Consider the following 14771-nt stretch of genomic DNA (forward strand, 5'->3'; position numbering starts at 1 on the left):
TTGGACATTGTGAATTCTCCCTCGGTGTACCCAAACAGGCGGCAGAGTAGGTTGACTCGGGGCTTTTCACAGTAACTTCACGCAGTGTTAATGTAAGCCTACTTGTGACATTAATAAAAATTCTGTGTTTGGGTATTTTAAGGTGCAGGTAGAACCTCCTTGGTTCTACCTGTTGTCCCCTCAGATATTCCCATCTGTTTTTGGTTAATGTGTCTGAAGTCTGGGTTCTTCCAGTCTGTCTCCAATTCTCCTTCCTGTCTCGGGTATATGGGTCTAGGTAGCTTGGTGTTGTGATTCGTGTTGTTTAGTTGTCTGTCTGTCTCCAGCAGGTATTGTTGTCTCTCGATAATGACTGTGCTGCTACCCTTGTCTTCTGGTCTTATGAACATATCCGTGTTGGATCCAAGCTCCCGGATTGTCTGTCTTCCTCTCTGGGTGAGATTCTGTTTGTATCTTGTATTTCACGACTGTGACAGGGCAGAGATCAGATTGAAGGGATTCAGACATGGGAGTTCTGGGAAAGATAAGCAAGGATTTGGGAGGTGACAACATGGACAAAGAGTTTGGAGAGGAGAGGGAGGTTGAAGGGGGGGGCAGTAATTTGTAAGGATGGCAGGGTCAAGGGTTTGTTTTATTGAGGGGGTGATGATGGCAGATTTGAAGGACAGAGGGACAGTACCTGAAGAGAGAGAAATGTTGACAACATCCATTGACACAGTAGTTAGCTGATCAGTGGCTCAGTGGGAATAGGGTCGATGGAGCAGGGGCTGGGTCTCATGGACAAGATGAGCTCTGAGAGGGCATGAGGGGAGCTGGGAGAGAAACTAGAGAAAGATGTGGGTTCAGGGCTTGGGAAAGGATGACATTTAGAGACAATTTGGTCCGTGGGCTCGTGGAAGGGAGGGAAGCAGCAGAGGCCGCTGATCGGATTTACTCAATCTCAGTCACAAAGAAGCTCCACAAGCTCCTCACACTTCTTATCATAGAATTTACAGTGCAGGAGGAGGCCATTCGGCCCATCGAGTCTGCACCGGCTCTTGGAAAGTGCACCCTACCCAAGGTCAACACCTTCACCCTATCCCCATAACCCAGTAACCCCACCCAACACTAAGGGCAATTTTGGACACTAAGGGCAATTTAGCATGGCCAATCCACCTAACCTGCACATCTTTGGACTGTGGGAGGAAACCGGAGCACCCGGAGGAAACCCACGCACACATGGGGAGGATGTGCAGACTCCGCACAGACAGTGACCCAAGCCGGAATCGAACCTGGGACCCTGGAGCTGTGAAGCAATTGTGCTATCCACAATGCTACCGTGCTGCCTTCTTGTTGGAGGTGAGTATGGAAGAGACAGGGGAGAGCGAGAGTACTTCAAAAGTACTTGTGTCAGAGATATTAAAAAGTTTCAGCACACTGCGTATTTAACACAAGTTTAATTTATTTGACTGTTACACAGAATATTAGCCCCTGTAAATGGGCTGGAGTTTGTTATCAGCAGAAAGAGACCCAAATGAACACGGTTCAGTCCTGATTTAAGGAACAGCAAAATCCAATCACTATGGTTACTTGTGGCCTCGTTGGTGTCTCAGCAGGTGGGATGAAGAGGTGAATCTCTTCCCACACTCGGAGCAGGTGAACGGTCTCTCCCCAGTGTGAACTCGCTGGTGCTTCTGCAGGGCGGATAGCTGAGTGAATCCCTTCCCACACCAGGAGCAGGCGAATGGCCTCTCCCCAGTGTGAATTCGCTGATGTACAGTGAGGTTAGATGATCGACTGAACCCAGTCCCGCAGCGAGAGCACCTGAAGGGTCTCTCGTCAGTGTGAACACGTTGATGGCTCATCAGTTCCCCAGAGCTTTTATAGCCTTTCCCGCAGTCTGGACATTGAAACGGCCTCTCCCCAGTATGAACTCGCTGGTGACTCAAGAGGTGGGCTGAAATAGTAAATCCCTTCCCACATTCTGAGCAGGTGAATGGCCTCTCCCCAGTGTGAATTCGCTGGTGCTTCTGCAGAGTGGATGAATCACTGAATCCCTTCCCACATTCTGAGCAGGTGAATGGCCTCACCCCAGTGTGAACTCGCTGGTGTCTCAGCAGGTTGGCTGAAATAGTAAATGCCACCCCACATTCTGAGCAGGTGAATGGTCTCTCCCCAGTGTGAACTCGCTGGTGTGTGGACAGAGCAGATGACTCAGTGAATCCCTTCCCACACTTGGAGCAGGTGAATGGTCTCTCCCCAGTGTGACTGCGTCGATGAGTTTCCAGATTGGATGGGGAAGTGAATCCTTTCCCACAGTCCCCACATTTCCACGGTTTCTCCACAGAGTGACTGCATTTGTGGCTTGTGAGGCCTGATGATTGACTGAATCCTCGTCCACACACACAACACGTGTACGGTTTCTCCCCACTGTGAACGATGCTTTTTCCTTCCATGTTCAAAGTACAATGATATTCAGGATATGATAAATTGAGGACTCTGTCAGATCCTGATGTGATGCTTGGTTTGAGTATCCGGACTTTGAAGCCTCCTCTTCGAACACCCTGTGAAACTGATTTAAAACAGAAAATAGAGAGTGAGAGAAAACACCAAAAACACAAAGGCAGGTTGTGAAATTGAGCTGAATGAATCTGGTAATTTGTGGGGCCGGCACTAGGATAATGTGACCATGAAAACTGCTGGATTGTCATAAAAATCCAACTGACCTCTTTGGGAGGAAAGAGGAAGCGGTGAAGAGGGTTTTGTATATCTCCAAGACATATTTAGAGAGTAGTTGGTGAAGCAAATTCGATCTTGAGCTTCATAAATAGTAATATTGATAATGAAACAATGCTTCTGGTGGCACATAGAACATAAGTGCAGAAGGAGGCCATTCGGCCCATCGAGTCTGCACTGACCCACTTAAGCCCTCACCTCCACCCTCTCCCCGTAACTCAATAACCCCTCCTAACCTTATTTGGTCACTAAGGGCAATTTATCATGGTCAATCCATCTTAAAATGCTCTCTGAGATGCACTCAGTTCAAGGGCAATTAGTGCTGGGCAGTGAATGCTGGCCCAGCCAGCGGCACCCACATCCCGTGAATGAATAGAAAAGAAAATCTGCCATCCTTACCTGGTCTGGCCGACACGATTCCAAACCACAGCTATGTGGTTGACTCTTTAAATGCCCTCCGAGATGGCCGAGCAAGCCACTAGGTTCCAGGGAAATTAGGGATGGGCAATAAATGTTGGCCCAGCCAGTGACTCCCACAAATGATTAAAATAAAATCCTGGAGACTCCAGTCAGTCAATCCGGGAGAGTTGGCATCCGGTCCAGGCTGGCAGTGCATGCGCGCTGCGGCACCTTGTCCTCTGTAAAGATGGCGGCCAGTAACCCGGGCCTGTCACCGCTCAGCTCTCACTCTGGTGCTGTTTAAGACGGGACCATTAACATTTTCCTCGGGAGTTGAAGCCTCCACGGGGTATTTATGAAGCCTCCCGGCTCACTCCGCAGCTTCTATTGCTCCCTGGCCACCCACCGGCTCCAATCCTGAAAGTCGCTCGATTGTTTCTTCCCCGCTCCTCGCACCGTCAGCAACAACCTGAACTGCGCATGCACGAGTCACAGCCCGATTGGCGCATGCTCCAGTCATAGCTGGACTCTGCGCATGTGCGAGGAGCTTCTGTAATGTGGATTGAACACATTCCCAGCTGCAATGCATGATGGGTAATAACTCCGCCATTGAAATCGACATTGCTGATAGAAATTATGCTTTGCGAACCGATTCTGATTGGTACCATTGTGCCAAGGCATCAAATGTATTAAATAAATTAATAGGGCACCTACATAAACAGGCCCTCCACCACAGGTCTGTCCTGGGTGTGATTCACAACAGACCAAACACGGACAGTGAGATGTTAACGTGTTGGGGTCTGAGCAGGTTCAGGTGAACAGTGATTTGTGTCCCCCTGGACCGAATAGTTAAACTGCCCCTCGCCATTAACAATGTGCTGACATTGGATCAAATGGTTTGGGGCTTTTAAAGTTGGAGTGTTAACAAGTGGGAAAACGGAGGAAATCCCTTTGCACATGTGAAGTGTGTGAGTGATCTCCATCTGAATTGCTCATTAGATTAATTAATGATTAACTCATATTTATTCTCATCCAGTGGAAACATTTTCCACTTGTCTATCATATCAAACCTGTTCATAATCTTACAGGATCAGGTCATCCTTCATTCACTTTTCCAGAGAAAAGGTTTACACCCTGTCCAATCTTTCTTGCTGGGTATAACCTGCCAGTTCAGGCATAATTCAAATATCTTTTCCTGCATCTTCTCCAGTCCTTCGAGATCCATTTTACAATACAGAGACTTTAACTAATCTGAGCCGCAAACTCACCGTTGTCCCCAAATGCCTGTATGTTGCAGTGTTTTAGTCATTTTACTGTTAGCTGAACGCAAGATGGGACAGAATAAGATCCAACGAGCCAGTCTGTAATACTGTAGAACATCTACAAACTTGCCTCTTCCCCGTACTGCTAAACAGTTGACTTTTTCACTCTCCTCCACATTAGTCCTCAACACCGGCGCCCTGCAAGGGTGTGTACTTAGCCCCCTACTCTACTCCCTGTACACACACGACTGCGTGGCAAAACTTGGTTCCAACTCCATCTACACGTTTGCTGACAATACGACCATAGTGGGCCGGATCTCGAATAACGATGAGTCCGAATACAGGAGGGAGATAGAGAACCTAGTGGAATGGTGTAGCGACAACAATCTCTCTCTCAATGCCAGCAAAACTAAAGAGCTGGTCATTGACTTCAGGAAGCAAAGTACTGTACACACTCCTGTCAGCATCAACGGGGCTGAGGTGGAGATGGTTAGCAGTTTCAAATTCCTAGGGGTGCACATCTCCAAAAATCTGTCCTGGTCCACCCACGTCGACGCTACCACCAAGAAAGCACAACAGCGCCTATACTTCCTCAGGAAACTAAGGAAATTCGGCATGTCCACATTGACTCTTACCAACTTTTACAGATGCACCATAGAAAGCATCCTATCGGGCTGCATCACAGCCTGGTATGGCAACTGCTCGGCCCAGGACCGCAAAAAACTTCAGAGAGTCGTGAACACCGCCCAGTCCATCACACAAACCTGCCTCCCATCCATTGACGCCATCTACACCTCCCGCTGCCTGGGGAAAGCAGGCAGTATAATCAAAGATCCCTCCCACCCGGCTTACTCACTCTTCCAACTTCTTCCATCGGGCAGGAGATACAGAAGTCTGAGAACACGCACGAACAGACTCAAAAACAGCTTCTTCTCCACTGTCACCAGACTCCTAAATGACCCCCTTATGGACTGACTTCATTAACACTACACCCTGTATGCTTCATCCGATGCCAGTGCTTATGTAGTTACATTGTATATGTTGTGTTGCGCTATTACGTATTTTCTTTTATTCCCTTTTCTTCTCATTAACTTAATGATCTGTTGAGCTGCTCGCAGAAAAATGCTTTTCACCGTACCTCGGTACACGTGACAATAAACAAATCCAATCCATTCCCGTGCCACCTGGATGCCTAGATATTAATAAGAACACAAGAACTAGAAGCAGGAGTAGGCCATCTGGCCCCTCGAGCCTGCTCCAACATTCAATGAGATCATGGCTGATCTTTTGTGGACTCAGCTCCACTTTCCGGCCCGAACACCACAACCCTTAATCCCTTTATTCTTCAAAAAACTATCTATCTTTATCTTAAAAACATTTAATGAAGGAGCCTCTACTGCTTCACTGGGCAAGGAATCCCATAGATTCACAACCCTTTGGGTGAAGAAGTTCCTCCTAAACTCAGTCCTAAATCTACTTCCACTTATTTTGAGGCTATGCCCCCTGGTTCTGCTTTCACCCGCCAGTGGAAACAACCTGCCCGCATCTATCCTATCTATTCCTTTCATAATTTTATATGTTTCTATAAGATCCCCCCTCATCCTTCTAAATTCCAACGAGTACAGTCCCAGTCTACTCAACCTCTCCTCGTAATCCAACCCCTTCAGCTCTGGGATTAACCAAGTTAATCTCCTCTGCACACCCTCCAGTGCCAGTACATCCTTTCTCAAGTAAGGAGACCAAAACTGAACACAATACTCCAGGTGTGGCCTCACTAACACCTTATACAATTGCAGCAAAACCTCCCTAGTCTTAAACTCCAACCCTCTAGCAATGAAGGACAAAATTCCATTTGACTTCTTAATCACCTGTTGCACCTGTAAACCAACTTGTTGCGACTCATGCACTAGCACACCCAGGTCTCTCTGCACAGCAGCATGATTTAATATTTTATCATTTAAATAATAATCCCTTTTGCTGTTATTCCTACCAAAATGGATAACCTCACATTTGTCAACATTGTATTCCATCTGCCAGACCCTAGCCCATTCACTTAGCCTATCCAAATCCCTCTGCAGACTTCCAGTATCCTCTGCACTTTTTGCTTCACCACTTATCTTATGTGTCGTCTGCAAACGTGGACACATTGCCCTTGGTCCCCAACTCCAAATCATCTATGTAAATTGTGAACAGTTGTGGGCCCAACACTGATCCCTGAGGGACACCACTAGCTACTGATTGCCAACCAGAGAAACACCCATTAATCCCCACTCTTTATTTCTATTAATTAACCAATCCTCTATCCATGCTACTATTTTCCCCTTAATGCCATGCATCTTTATCTTATGCAGCAACCTTTTGTGTGGCACCTTGTCAAAGGCTTTCTGGAAATCCAGATATACCACATCCATTGGCTCCCCGTTATCTACCGCACTGTTAATGTCATCAAAAAATTCCACTAAATTAGTTAGACACGACCTGCCCTTTATGAACCCATGCTGCATCTGCCCAATGGGACAATTTCCAACGAGATGCCTCGCTATTTCTTCCTTGATGATAGATTCCAGCATCTTCCCTACTACCGAAGTTAAGCTCACTGGCCTATAATTACCCACTTTCTGCTTACCTCTTTTTTTAAACAGTGGTGTCACGTTTGCTAACTTCCATCCGCCGGGACCACCCCAGAGTCTAGTGAATTTTGGTAAATTATCACTAGTGCATTTGCAATTTCCCAAGCCATCTATTTTAGCACTCTGGGGTGCATTCCATCAGGGCCAGGAGACTTGTCTACCTTTAGCCCCATTAGCTTGCCCATCACTACCTCCTTGGTGATAACAATCCTCTCAAGGTCCTCACCTGTCATAGCCTCATTTCCATCAGTCACTGGCATGTTATTTGTGTCTTCCACTGTGAAGACCAACCCAAAAAACCTGTTCAGTTCCTCAGCCATTTCCTCATCTCCCATTATTAAATCTCCCTTCTCATCCTCTAAAGGACCAATATTTACCTTTGCCACTCTTTTTTTGTTTTATATATTTGTAGAAACCTTTACTATCTGTTTTTATATTGAGCAAGTTTACTCTCATAATCTATCTTACTCTTCTTTATAGCTTTTTTTAGTAGCTTTCTGTTGCCCCCTAAAGATTTCCCAGTCCTCTAGTCTCCCACTGGTCTTTGCTACTTTGTATGCTTTTTCCTTCAATTTGATACTCTCCCTTATTTCCTTAGATATCCACGGTCGATTTTCCCTCTTTCTACCGTCCTTCCTTTTTGTTGGTATAAACCTTTGCTGAGCACTGTGAAAAATAGCTTGGAAGGTTCTCCATTGTTCCTCAACTGTTTCACCATAAAGTCTTTGCTCCCAGTCAACCTTAGCTAGTTCTTCTGTCATCCCATTGTAATCTCCTTTGTTTAAGCACAAAACACTAGTGATTGATTTTACCTTCTCACCCTCCATCTGTATTTTAAATTCCACCATATTGTGATTGCTCCTTCCGAGAGGATCCCTAACTATGAGATCATTAATCAATCCTGTCTCATTACACAGGACCAGATCTAGGACCGCTTGTTCCCTCGTAGGTTCCATTACATACTGTTCTGGGAAACTATCGCGGATACATTCTATAAACTCTCCCTCAAGGCTGCCTTGACTGACCTGGTTAAACCAATCGACATGTAGATTAAAATCCCCCATGATAACTGCTATACCATTTCTACATGCATCGGTTATTTCTTTGTTTAGTGTCTGCCCCACCATAATGTTACTATTTGGTGGCCTATGGACTACTCCTATCAGTTACTTTTTCGCCTTACTATTCCTGATTTCCACCCAAATGGATTCAACCTTATCCTCCATAGCACCTATGTCATCCCTTACTGTTGCCCGGATGTCATCCTTAAATAACAGAGCTACACCACCTCCCTTACCATCCACTCTGTCTTTCCAAATAGTTTGATATCCTTGGATATTTAACTCCCAGTCGTGACCATCCTTTAACCATGTTTCATTAATGGTCACTAAATCATAGTCATTCACGATGATTTGTGCCATCAACTCATTTACCTTATTCCAAAAACTACGAGCATTCAGGTAAAGTACACTTGTGTTGGCTTTTTTACCTCTGTTCTGAATCTTAACACCTCGATCAGTGACCTCTCCTAAGTTATATTTCCTCTTAACCTTTCTCCTAATTTTCCTTGTCGTTGAACCCATATCTTCATGTAACAAATTGCCGCGTCGCTTACCATTAATGTTTTCACTTCCCGTTTTATTCCTTTTAGTATTCCTGGTCCTACTCACTGAGTTCCCCTCAGTCACTGTACCTTGTACTGTCGCACTTTTTGATTTTTGACTGTGGCTTCTCTGCCTTACACTTTCCCCCTTACTGTTTGTTTCTGTCCCTGTTTGAAAATGAAATGAATGAAATGAAAATCGCTTATTGTCACAAGTAGGCTTCAATGAAGTTACTGTGAAAAGCCCCTAGTCGCCACATTCCGGCTCCTGTTCGGGGAGGCTGTTACGGGAATTGAACCGTGCTGCTGGCCTGCCTTGGTCTTCTTTTAAAGCCAGCAATTTAGCCCTGAGCTAAACAGCCCCTGCCTTTACTACCTTCCAACTTCCTGCATCGGTTCCCATTCCCCTGCCACATTAGTTTAATCTCTCCCCAACAGCTCTGGCAAACACCCCCCCCCCCCCCAGGATATCGGTTCCAGTCCTGCCCAGGTGCAGACCATCCGGTTTGTACTGGTCCCACCTCCCCCCGAACCGGTTCCAATGCCCCAGGAATTTGAATCCCTCCCTCCTGCACCATCTCTCGAGCCACGCATTCATCCCATCTATCCTGACATTCCTACTCCGACTAGCTCGTGGCACTGGTAGCAATCCTAAGATTACTACCTTTGAGGTCCTACTTTTTAGTTTAACTCCGAACTCCCTGAATTCAGCTTGTAGGACCTCGTCCCGTTGTTTTACCTATATTGTTGGAGCCTATGTGCACCACGACAGCTGGCTGTTCACCCCTCCGCCCCCCCCCCCCAAGAATGTCCCGCAGCCGCTCTGAGACATCCTTGACCCTTGCACCAGGGAGGCAACACACCATCCTGGAGTCTCGATTGTGTCCGCAGAACCGCCTGTCTATTCCCCTTACAATTGAGTCCCGTATCACTATAGCCCTGCCATTCTTCTTCCTGCCCAGCTGCGCAGCAGAGCCAGCCACGGTGCCATGAACCTGGCTGCTGCTGTCTTCCCCTGGTGAGCCATCTCCCTCAACAGTATCCAAAGCGGTATATCTGTTTTTCTGTTTTGCAGGGAGATGACCGCAGAGGACACCTGCACTGCCTTCCTACTCTTGCTCTGTCTTTTGGTCACCCATTTTCTATCTCCCTCAGTACCTTTCACCTGCGGTGTGACCAACTCGCTAAACGTGCTATCCACGACGTCCTCAGCATCGCGGATGCTCCAAAGTGAGTCCATCCGCAGCTCCAGAGCCGTCAAGCGGTCTAACAGGAGCTGCAACTGGACACACTTCTTGCACATGAAGGAGCCTGGGACAGTGGACGTGTCCCTGAGCTCCCACATAGCACACCAGGAGCATGACACGGGTCTGAGATCTCCTGCCATGTCTTCAACCTTCTGTTAACTTCAACAATTACAATTTCCCAAAAAATAAATAAATAATTAAACAACAAAGAAAAAAAAAAAAATATATATATATATACCAATGAAAAGAAAAAGAAAACAGAAACACTACTTACCAGCCACTTACCAGGGATGAAAAGCACCTCCTCCCCACCCAGCTTCGAATTCCCACCGAGATTCAAATTCCCACACTCACTCTTGGTTCTGTCTCACTCTGGCTGTGTCTTCTATGGCTCACTGGGAGAACTCACTGGCAGTGAGTTTACAAGTTGCTCTTTTAAATTAATATTGAAAGCATCCCCTTACCATCCTGAACGACAGCTCCCCCCAATCGCCTCTCCTTCCCCTTGCCTGGACTGCAAACATCTCACTTTTCCCCATATTTAGTTTATATGCCGAAAACCGGACAAATTCCCCCAGAATCCTCATAATTTCTTCCATTCCTTCTAGTGGGTCCGAAACATACAGGAGCAGATTGTCTGCGTAAAGCGAGATTCTGTGTTCCACTCCAACCCGGCCAGCCTCTGGAGGCTCTCAGCCCAATTGCCAGCGGATCTATGGCTAATCCGAACAGCAGCGGGGAGAGGGGGCATCCCTGTCTCGTCCCCGATGCAGCCGGAAATAGTTCGATGTTGATCTATTCATCCGTACGCTCGCAACAGGAGCCTGATACAACAGCCTGACCCAGTCAATAAAGTCCCGCCCAAATCCAAACCGCCCCAGTACCTCCCACAGATATTCCCATTCCACCCGATCAACAGCCTTCTCTGCGTCCATTGCGACCACTACCTCCACATCCCAACTTCTGGGGGCATCATAATCACATTTCTTTTTTAAAAATAAATTTAGAGTACCCAATTCATTTTTTCCAAATAAGGGGCAATTTAGCGTGGCCAATCCACCTACCCCTCACATCTTTTGTTGTGGGGGCGAAACCCACGCAAACACGGGCAGCACGGTAGCATTGTGGATAGCACAATTGCTTCACAGCTCCAGGGTCCCAGGTTCGATTCCGGCTTGGGTCACTGTCTGTGCGGAGTCTGCACATCCTCCCCGTGTGTGCATGGGTTTCCTCCGGGTGCTCCAGTTTCCTCCCACAGTCCAAAGATGTGCAGGTTAGGTGGATTGGCCATGATAAGTTGCCCTTAGTGTCCAAAATTGCCCGTAGTGTTGGGTGGGGTTACTGGGTTATGGGGATAGGGTGGAGATGTTGACCTTAGGTAGGGTGCTCTTTCCAAGAGCCGGTGCAGACTCGATGGGCATGAATGGCCTACTTCTGCACTGTAAATTCTATGATCTATGATCTAATGTGCAAACTCCACACAGACAGTGACCCAGGGCTGGTATTCGAATCCGGGTCCTCAGTGACGTAGTTTTGTAAACTCTTTTTCCGGGACAATAGAAGATTTGTATTCGGGAAATTCAGACTAAATATTGCATCAAGATCAGACAGAAATCAGTTGATTCACCAGGATCTGAATATCATCCTTTGAATGTGGAAGGAGAAATGTTTCTCTGTTCTGAGTGAGAAAAGATTTCAAACATCAGTGTGACTGGAAAAGCACCAAGACCCACACAACACCCAGCCGAGTGAGCGAGTTCCAGTGAACTGACTGTGTAAAGTGGGTTCGAATCCTACTACCGCAGGTGATGGAATTTAAACTCAATATAATATCTGGAATTAAAAGTCTATGAAACCAGCTGGTTCACTGATGTCCTTTAGGGAGGGAAATCTGCCGTCCTTACCCAGTCTGGCCGACATGTGACTCCAGACCCATAGCAATGTGGTTGACTCTAACCAGCCCTCAAGGGCAATGGGGGATGGGTAATAAATGCTGGCACAGCCTGCGACGCCCACGTCCATTGAATTTTTTAAAAAATTGTTTCATTAATTATAACTCAATTAATGATCACTACTTATTTAATCATCTGGACAGACTTATAGCTAATTAATACAGTAAATTTTAATGAATACATTTGGTTAATACCAGATACACTGGTAACACTGAGTAGTACTACACTCGGTATGCTTCACCCAGTGTCTGTGTCTATGTATTTACATTGTTTATTTATCGTATGTCCTAGATTTTTTCATGTATGGAACAATCTGTCTGGACTGCTCGCAGAACAATACTTTTCAGAACGGCATGTGGCGCAGTGGTTAGCACTGAGACGACGGCGCTGAGGACCCGGGTTGGAATCCCGTCCCTGGGTCACTGTCTCCAAACTCCATGTGGAGTTTGCACATTCTCCCCGTGTCTGCGTGAGTTTCACCCCCACAACCCAAAGTTGTGCAGGTTTAGCGGATTGGCCATGTTAAATTGCCCCATCATAATCGGGTACTCGAAATTTATATTAAAAAAAACAATACTTTTCACTGTACCTCACTGAGCCTTCTTAAAAATTATTCATTCACGGGAGGTGGGGGTCACTGGCTGGGCCAGCATTTACTTCTCATTCCAATTGCCCTTGAACTGTGTGTCTTGTGAGGCTATTCCAGAGGGCACTTACAAATCAATCACAACATTGCTGTGGATCTGGAGTCACATGTAGGCCAGGCCACATAAGGAGAGCACATTCCCAAAATACATGAGTGAACCAGACGGGTTTTTACAACAATCCACAATCTCATCATTAGACTTTTAATTTGAGACTTTTATTCAATGTGAATATCTGTCATGGCCAGATTCGATCCCAGATCCCCAGAGCATTAATCTGGGTCTCTGGATTACTAGCCCAATAAATAATACCATTACACCACTGCCCAGCCCACAATGTCTAATAACTTCTCAAAATTACAAAGTAATTTATTTTTTCAAACAAATTCTGAAAGCTCTGCAGTTTCTGGAAACATTTTGATTGAAAGTGTTATTTTTTAAAATAAAGATCTAGTTTTTACAACATAATTACCTAATACACCAATTCACTAATGATAATCAATGTTCACTACAGAATAATCATTAATGTAATTATTGTTTTTTGCTCTGAAATCAATACATAGTTAATATAGAAAAGGTACAGAAGGTGAAATGGCTACAGGAGGCACATGTTCGAGGTATAAAAGGGCTTCCTTGTCCTTGTTACTAATGACAGTGAATACACTTTGAAAATAACAGTTTTAAAACTAAATGCGATTACACATGCGTACTTACAGCTTCTTACATCACAACAGTGAATATGTTTCAAAAGTACTCCACTGGCTTTCAAAGACTTCAGAAGGTCCAGTGGCAGTACAAGGTTTTATAGAAATGTACATTTGTTCTAATAGTCCGCAAACTAGGATATGCCCCTGTCTCTGGATCTCTAAATTACCTGCAAATGCTTGCACCCCTGTCTCTGGAAAGACTGAATTAGTTGCAAATGCTCGCATTCAAAGCCTGGTCTTGGATCTTTGTCCATATATATATTTCTAGAACCTACATCTTCATTCACCTGAGGAAGGAGCAGTGCTCCGAAAGCTAGTGATTTGAAACAAACCTGTTGCACTTTAACCTGGTGTTGCAAGACTTCTATCTGCAGGATGATTCTGAAGGGTTTGCTCCAGTTCAGAGGACGGGTCCGGAGGACTGACCGAGAGCGGCTGGTCCTCCAACCAATCAGGGTGAATGGGAGGCGGAACAAAGCCGTCGCTCTCGCTCACTACGCATGCGCTCCGCCGCGTACTTCGTCCACTTGGGCCTGTCTCGGGGAAAAGCCCGAGCAGCGTTCGCCGGTTCAACTGCCGTATTCGAGCTTCGTATTCGGGGCTGAGGGCCTACACGGAGTGTTTATGAAGCCTCCCGACCCCTCAACCGGCTCTATCCATCCCACATAACTCACCGAGCGGGATCTGACCAGGGAACAATTTCGACCCGACCGCCTGAATCCTGAGCTATCATCGGCACTGCGCATGCTCCAATTCACGTGGGCGGCCGGGGCTCAGCCCCGCCCCTCATTCACTCCGATTGGTTGAAGGACCACCGCTCCGCTCGGTTTCCCAGTTACGCCTCTCTCTTCCTATTGGACCAGAGCTGCCGTCAATCATTCCCAGGGCCTGGTGAGCTGGCGCATGCGCAGTGCCGATGCTGGACTCGGCCGGGTGGTTTCACTGAAACCCGGTGGAGGCTCCAAACCCCAATAAGAAGTTTCCGGGCCCGGGTTTGCATCGAGCGGGGGGACAGCTGCGGCCTGCTCCCGGTGACAGGCCTGAGTTAACGGCTGCCGTCTTTACAGAGGCTGCAAACCCGCAGGGGGCAAAACATCAGAGATAGAGTTTGTTGTGAAACCAATGGGATATTGTAAAACAGGAGGTCAGGGTTACAGTCAACAACAACAACTTCTATTTATATAACACCTTTAACATCATAAATCATCCCAGTCAACTTCACAGGAACATTATAAAACAAAGTGAGACACCCAGACACAAAAGGAGATATTAGGACAATTGACCAAAAACGTGGACAAAGAGATCAGTTTTAAAGAGAGTCTTCAAGGAGGTGAGTGAGGTGGAGACGGGGAGGTTTAGGGAGGGAATTCAGTGCTTGGGGCAGAAGGAACTTAAAACCATGGCGAAGTAATTAGAATCGGGGGTGTACAAGAGTCCAGGATCAGAGCTGTGCAGATATCTCAGGGGATTGTGGAGCTGGAGGAGATGACAGACACAGGGAGAGACGAGGCCATGGAGGGATTTGAAAACAAGGGTGAGAATTGACTGGGAGCGAATGCAAGTTCGGAGCACAGGGATCATAGGGGAAAGGAACTTGCTGTGAATTAAGACA

The 14771-nt window shown here is 46.5% G+C and overlaps 1 long non-coding RNA gene across 1 annotated transcript; it reads right to left on the minus strand.

The window, feature by feature from the left end:
* Nucleotides 1-1423: 1423 nt before the first annotated feature.
* Nucleotides 1424-13827, minus strand: LOC140419528 (uncharacterized). Its single transcript, XR_011945839.1, has 2 exons — nt 13492-13827; nt 1424-2551 (listed from the first exon to the last, which is right to left on the minus strand). It is a non-coding gene; the product is annotated as an uncharacterized lncRNA (long non-coding RNA).
* Nucleotides 13828-14771: the final 944 nt, after the last annotated feature.

Source organism: Scyliorhinus torazame, chromosome 5 (genome assembly GCF_047496885.1).
Source record: "Scyliorhinus torazame isolate Kashiwa2021f chromosome 5, sScyTor2.1, whole genome shotgun sequence".
NCBI lineage: Eukaryota > Metazoa > Chordata > Chondrichthyes > Carcharhiniformes > Scyliorhinidae > Scyliorhinus > Scyliorhinus torazame.